This window comes from Macaca thibetana, chromosome 15 (assembly GCF_024542745.1).
Source record: "Macaca thibetana thibetana isolate TM-01 chromosome 15, ASM2454274v1, whole genome shotgun sequence".
In the NCBI taxonomy this organism is placed as follows: Eukaryota; Metazoa; Chordata; class Mammalia; order Primates; family Cercopithecidae; genus Macaca; species Macaca thibetana.
The window spans coordinates 78,882,236-78,888,235 of NC_065592.1; positions in this window are offsets into that span (position 1 = coordinate 78,882,236).

Below are 6,000 nucleotides of genomic sequence, written 5' to 3' on the forward strand. Positions count from 1 at the left end.
ATCTAAATCCTATAACTTAGGTACTTTTTAAAAGAATAAACAGACCCAGAGAGGGGTAGTACACTGCCAAACATTACATTATTACTACATGGTAGAGAGAAACTTTAATCCCAGGTTTGCCTAACTTGACCTCTTCATTTACCCATATGTACAATACATATGCAGAAGGATATATGTTCAAAGAAATATACATAGTAAGTGTTGGGCATTATAGATAATGCCTGTCATGAGAGCTCCAAGGAGATATCACTTGATATCCCTGGGAATGAGTCAATGATAACTCATGCCAGATTAGAGTGGTCAAGTATTATGTTTCGCTGAAAATGTGTGAAGAGCCAAGTCTTAAGGAATGGGTAGGATTTAATAGGAAAATGTAATAGGGAGGAATATTTTACTTTGAGGAAATAGATTATATCAGGGAATGCAAAGTAAAGAAGTATGAGTACATCATCTTAGTTAAAAAGAAAGGTTCCCTTTGGGAAGTCATAGAACAAGACCAGGAAGGAAACTTGGATTTGGACTCTGAAGAATTGAATGCCAGAGTAAAGAGTCTGGCAATAATGGACTGTAACATGTTACTTGGATATAAATTAGAAAAGAATCAGAGAAAGGAGACAGAGAGAGTGTCTCAGATTTTACTATGATAGTCCAGGCATGAAGTGGTCATAGCGATGGTGGCAATACAATAAAAATAAACTTAAAGGAACTTTCAGGGCAAAATAAGCACTGTTCCCAGGAGATGTGGGAATTGATTATAAATTAATGGAAGGGTCCGGGGGATTAAAAGTTTTCCAAATTGTTATGCTTGGATTCATGCGTTGAATTCTATTGTTTAACACTTACTATATACCCGGTGCTATTCTGTTCTCCAGACACAGAGCAAGTGAACCAGACAGCCACTGTGTGCTTTTAGGGAACTTACACTGTAGTGGATGATCTGGGGACTGAGGCTTAGGATGATAGAAATGGGGACCTCATGAGGAATGACTGGTTTTGTCAAGAAGATAATGAGTTGGAGGTGAGATCAGAGTAGCTCAGGTTAAAATGTAGATTAGGTGGGTGATGGAAAAGAAAAATATCTTAGTAAGAAGATCAGGGTTGGGAAAATAAATTAGAAAGCCCTGTAGAGGGAGTAAACCAAGTATCAAATCATTCCCAACTTATAAACTGCTGCCTTCACAATCCCCTGTACATGCCCTCTCCATCCGCCTTTCTCATTAGATTTATCCCATCTCCTGAACCCAGATTTCTTTAGTGCGCTTTTTTTAATGTCACTAAATTTTTGCCGATCAAGGAAACATAAAATGTGAATAATTCTATTTGCTTATAACACAGGAAGATATCCAACTATGTCTGATTGCTTTAGGAGAGTTACGAAATATTTTCATTCCATGTAATTCTTTAGGGCAGTGCTTCTCAAAATTTAATGTGCATACAAATCATCTGAAGATCATGTTAAAATGCACCTACTGATTCAGTGTGTCTGGGATGGGGCCCTCAATTCTGCATGTCTAAGCTTCCAGGTGCTGCTGCTACTGGTGGTCCTCAGACCTAACTTTGATGCTTTGGCATCATTATGTTATTAAATCTCATACTGTCCTCTGCCACAGATGATATTGAAAACAACTGTTGTTATCTCGTAGGTATAAACATATTCAAGTAAAGATGATGAAACCAAAGGAATTTAAACTCTGTAGCAGAAAAGGCAAGTAGATTTTTTTTTTATATATAGCCAAGAGCATGAAATTAATGGCCAGAAAGAAGAGCAAACATATTATGGCTAGTGACTTCCAGATTGGGAGCTATGAGAAAGTCTCCCGGAAAAGGATACTTTTCAGCAGATTAGGATTATGGTAGGCAAAGAAGGAGAGAAAAATAATTCACATTTAGAAGATGGCATCAGTGCCATATTATTCTGATAATTATAGATTTGTAGCACACTTTAGTATCTTAATGAAAAGGCCCTCTCATTACTCTGATCTCTCAAACTTTTCTGCTTTTTTCTTTGTCATTTTGTTTTGATTTAATGTGAACCCTAGGTCATCAACAAGTTTCAAAAAAATATATTGAGATTGGTTGGATTTAATTAAATTTAGGGACTATTTGAAGAAGCTTTGATATTTCTCTAATATTACATCTTCCTGATGTTATGTGTATTAGTCTGTTCTCACACTACTAATAAAGACATACTCAAGACTGGGTAATTTATAAAGGAAAGAGGTTTAATGGACTCACAGTTATACATGGCTGGGGAAGCCTCACAACCATGGTGGAAGGCAAAGAAGCAAACGCATGTTTTACATGGCAGCAGGCAAGAGAGCGTGGGCAGGGGAACTCCCCTTTATAAAACCATCAGATCTCATGAGACTTGTTCATTTTCATGAGAACAGCATAGGAAAGACCTGCCCCTATGATTTAATTACCTCCCACTGGGTCCCTTTCACATCATGTGGGAATTATGGGAGCTACAGTTCAAGATGAGATTTGGGTGGGAACATAGCCAAACCATATCATTCTGCCCCTGGCCCCTCCCACATCTCATGTCCTCATATTTCAAAACCAATCATGTCTTCCCAACAGTTCCCCAGTCTTAACTCATTTCAGCATTAACTTAAAAGTCCACAGTCCAAAGTCTCATCTCAAACAAGGCAAGCCACTTCCACCTATGAGCCTTTAAAATCAAAAGCAAGTTAGTTACTTCCTAAATACAATGGGAGTACAGGCATTGGGTAAATACACTCATTCCAAATGAGAGAAATTGGCCAAAATGAAGGAGCTGCAGGCCCCATGCAAGTACAAAATCCAACAAGGCAGTAGCTAAACCTTATAGTTCTGAAATAATCTCCTTTGACTCTATGTCTCACATACAGATCATGCTGATGCAAGAGGTGGATTCCCACAGCCTTGGGTAGCTCTTCCCCTATAGCTTTGCAGGGTACAGTCCCCCTCCCAGCTGCTTTCATGGGCTTGTGTTGTCTGTGGCTTTTCCAGGTACATGGTGCAAGCTGTCAGTGGATCTACCATTCTAGGGTCTGGAGGACAGTGGCCCTCTTCTCATAGCTCTATTAGGCAGTGCCTCGGTGGGAACTCTGTATGGGGACTCTGACCCCACATTTCCCTTCTGCACTGCCCTAACAAAGGTTCTCCAGGAAGGCCCCACTTCTGTAGCAAATTTCTGCCTGGACATCCAGGTGTTTCCATGCATCCTCTGAAATCTAGGTGGAGGTTCCCAAACCTCAATTCTTGACTTCTGTGCACACACAGACTCAAGAGTATGTGGAAGCTGCCAAGGCTTGGGGCTTGCATGCTCTGAAGCCATGGCCTGAGCTGTACCTTGGCCCCTTTTAGCCATGGCTGGTACAGCTGGGAGCAGAGCACCAAGTCCCTAGACTGCACATAGCAGGGGGGCCCTACCCTATGCTCAGCCCATGAAACCATTTTTTTCCTCCTAGGCCTCTGGCCCATGATGAGAGGGGCTGCCTACAAGATCTCTGGCATACCCTGGAGACATTTTCCCCATTGTCTTGGTGATTAACACTGGGGTCCTTGTTACTTATGCAAATTTCTACAGCAGGCTTGAATTTCTCCCCAGAAAATGTTTTTTTCTTTTCTATTGCATTGTCAGACTGCAAATTTTCCAAACTTTTATGCTCTGCTTCCACCTGAATGCTTTGCTGCTTAGAAATTTCCTTCACCAGATAGCCTAAATCATCTCTATCAAGTTCAAAGTTTCACAGATCTCTAGGGCAGGGGCAAAATGCTGCCAGTCTCTTTGTATAGCAAGAGTGATCTTTATTCTAGTTCCCAACAAGTTCCTCATCTCCATCTGAGACCACCTCAGACTGAACCTTATTGTCCATATCACTATCAGCATTTTGGTCAAAGCCATTCAGTAAGTCTCTAGGAAGTTCCAAACTTTCCCACATTTTCCTATCTTGTTCTGAGCCCTCCAGATGGTTCCAACCTCTGCCTGTTACCCAGTTCCAAATTCACTTCCACCTTTTCCAGTATCTTTACAGCAGTGCCTCACTCTCTGTGGTACCAATTTTCTGGATTAGTCTGTTCTCATGCTGCTATAAAGAACTACCCAAGACTTTGTAATTTATAAAGGAATGAGGTTTAATAGACTCACAGTTCCACATGGTTGGGGAGGGCTCACAATTATGGTGGAAGGCAAAGAAGAAGCAAAGGCATGTCTCCCAGGGAAAAGTTAAAAGCTTTTGTTCTAAGGAGGTAAATGGAAAAAAGAACTATGTAGATAGTTAATATAGAGGCTAGGAATTTTGTTTGCTTGATTTTTGTGGATGGAACTGAGGAAGCAAATTCCCAAAGTAAGTTGGCTTATTCTTAATGTCCAATTTACTTTTAGTCTCCGTTCCTTGAATGAACCAAAGGATTTGCCTAAAGTTCTGTGAATTTATCTTGTTCTTCATTTATCTTCTAAATATTTACATTTCCCTCCAAAAAGTTGTTCAATTGTATTTTAATACTTTCCATCTTAATTATCCTACTCCATAGGGAAAACCAGAATTTCACTGAAGTAGACAACCTAGAATTGGAAACGATTTTGCATCATTTTGTCTAATCTACTCTCTCAAAGTTGAAATTTCTTTTCAGCATCTCTGACATATTTCTAGTGATGCTACATTGCTACTTTAGAGGGAGGGCAATCCATGCCTATGTCCTGAATGGTACTACCTAGGTTTTCCTCTAGGATTTTTATGGTATTAGGTCTAACATTTAAGTCTCTAATCCATCTTGAATTAATTTTCGTATAAGGAGTAAGGAAAGGATCCAGTTTCAGCTTTCTACTTACGGCTAGCCAATTTTCCCAGCACCATTTATTAAATAGGGAATCGTTTCCCCATTTCTTGTTTCTCTCAGGTTTGTCAAAGATCAGATGGCTGTAGATGTGTGGTATTATTTCTGAGGACTCTGTTCTGTATCTCTGTTTTGGTACCAGTACCATGCTGTTTTGGTTACTGTAGCCTTGTAGTATAGTTTGAAGTCAGGTAGCATGATGCCTCCAGCTTTGTTCTTTTGAGTTAGGATTGTCCTGGAGATGCGGGCTCTTTTTTGGTTCCATATGAACTTTAAAGCAGTTTTTTCCAATTCTGTGAAGAAACTCGTTGGTAGCTTGATGGGGATGGCATTGAATCTATAAATTACCTTGGGCAGTATGGCCATTTTCACGATATTGAGTCTTCCTATCCATGAGCATGGTATGTTCTTCCATTTGTTTGTGTCCTCTTTTATTTCACTGAGCAGTGGTTTGTAGTTCTCCTTGAAGAGGTCCTTTACATCCCTTGTAAGTTGGATTCCTAGGTATTTTATTCTCTTTGAAGCAATTGTGAATGGAAGTTCATTCCTCATTTGGCTCTCTGTTTGTCTGTTACTGGCATGGGCAAAGACTTCATGTCTAAAACACCAAAAGCAACAGCAGCAAAAGCCAAAATTGACAAATGGGATCTAATTAAACTAAAGAGCTTCTGCACAGCAAAAGAAACTACCATCAGAGTGAACAGGCAACCTACAGAATGGGAGAAAATTTTTGCAATCTACTCATCTGACAAAGGGCTAATATCCAGAACCTACAAAGAACTCAAACAAATTTACAAGAAAAAAACAAACAACCCCATCAAAAAGTGGGCAAAGGATATGAACAGACATTTCTCAAAAGAAAACATTCATACAGCTAACAGACACATGAAAAAATGCTCATCATCACTGGCCATCAGAGAAATGCAAATCAAAACCACAATGAGATACCATCTCACACCAGTTAGAATGGCGATCATTAAAAAGTCAGGAAACAACAGGTGCTGGAGAGGATGTGGAGAAATAGGAACACTTTTACACTGTTGGTGGGATTGTAAACTAGTTCAACCATTATGGAAAACAGTATGGCGATTCCTCAGGGATCTAGAACTAGATGTACAATATGACCCAGCCATCCCATTACTGGGTATATACCCAAAGGATTATAAATTATGCTGCTAT